Source organism: Ictidomys tridecemlineatus, chromosome 4 (genome assembly GCF_052094955.1).
Source record: "Ictidomys tridecemlineatus isolate mIctTri1 chromosome 4, mIctTri1.hap1, whole genome shotgun sequence".
Taxonomy (NCBI): Eukaryota; Metazoa; Chordata; class Mammalia; order Rodentia; family Sciuridae; genus Ictidomys; species Ictidomys tridecemlineatus.
The window spans coordinates 18,034,200-18,036,079 of NC_135480.1; positions in this window are offsets into that span (position 1 = coordinate 18,034,200).

The following is a 1,880-nucleotide window of genomic DNA, read 5'->3' on the forward strand; positions in this document are numbered from 1 at the left end:
TCTCTCAGCAAGATCTCATTATCTATGCATGGTGGCTATTGATGACTTTTTTCTGTAATTTTCTGGTAACATCTCATTAGTAAAACATATTTGTCAAAGTATATAGCTCTCTCTACACAGAAGCAACTTCAGTATTTTTGTTTGTTTTTTCATTCACTGATTTGTTCGCTCATTAATAAACACAGTGATTTGAGGGATTGCCCTGAGATGAATGAAAACACACCAGTTTCTTCCTTCCCAGGGCTTAAGATTCATTGAGAGACTCCCAGAAGGGAGTGGAAAGAACTCCTGAGAATTATATATACAAGTTAAGATGGACAGAGAGCTATGAAAGCATGTTTGATGGATGACAAACACATATCTGGGGAGGGAGAGGTGTAAATGGGAAAGGATTGCTACAAGAAAAGATATGAAAATGGCACATTTGGGACAAAATTAGGTAAGGAGACTGAAGAGGCAAGAGACTGAATCAATGCATCCCCATGACAGGTGATGTTTAATAAAGGCCAGAAGGCATAAACAAAATATGCAGGAAACCTAAATAATTCCATGTGTTTGGGGATATTAGGTTGAATATTCATCCAGCAATTGTTTGCTTAAACCCCACTGAATGCCAGGTGTGAAACTGCACACTCAGCTAGTGCAAAAAGTAAATTGTCATTCCTGAGACCTGAAAGACAGAAATGGGTACAATCAAAACAGTTCTCAAAATCCTGTTACACATTACTAGTAAGGATCATGGAAAAAAAAATTGGAAGTATTTTTAAGATGGCAAGAGATGCAATTAGATTATTAGATTTACAGTGATAACTCAATCTACACAGTTTGATAGATGAATGAAGGGAGTAAAATTGACAGCAGAAGAGCAGAATTCTATTGTAAGGATATGAGTGTGAAAACTGTAGATTGAACTCTGTTCCTGCTGGTGAAGAGGCAGAGTGTGGTGGACACTGTCCAGATCACCTGCATCAGGCCAGTGTGCACAATACCCAGCGACTGTGTCTCTGGGCTTCTAACAGCTCACAGATCTACATTTCTCTGAACAACTAAAGAAAACAGGAGCTTCAGTCCATGTATTTTCTCTGCTGTCTTAAGGTCCTCAATTAGACAATAAGGATAAGAAGGTTGGAATCCCCTTGCCTCCAGGCAGAAGAAGTTTTGGAGTAGAGTGAATACTCTATAGCTTCTCAAAGTCCCAGGCTAAAACCAAACTTATTTTGATAACACATATTTCTTCCCCTTACCTTGTCAGATTCCCGCAGTCCCTGCTTCTATCTGTCACTTTCATAGAAATCCCCACATCTGGTTCTGCATCTGTGGAACACAAAATGACATGGAGAGAGAGGAATCACAGGTGAGATTCAGGTTCTGTCTCCCTTCACAAGATGGTTGAGGAAATTGAGAAGATGGATCAGAGAGATCTATGAGTCTTTGCAATTGTTTAACAAAGCTGCTCTATGTCTTGTAGAAGTTCCCTCCTGCTACTAGTAGGTGGTCTTTTTACCCCTAAGGATTACTCTACATTGCCTGAGGATTCTCTTCCCTGAGGAAGTTGCCCTGAAAGAAAATGCTGATTCTGTTTGGGGCTAACTCCCACCTCCCTTCATTATTTCTAGACCTATATCTAGACTCAAGTCTAAAGTTACCCTAAAGGAACTGCAAAGTGTAACTCTATGTGCACTACACTCCAAAAAACTACATCATTTTTCTAATGTATGTAGACAGGAATCCAGGAACATGCTTATCAATAAATATCAAGTGTGGGATAATGTTGGAACAAACAAAGTTGAATCAAGCCATATTTACAGATGCAAATTCACTAAAACAAATATTCTTATAATCGTATATCATGGAGTTAGGAAGAGCTCTGTTTGATTATT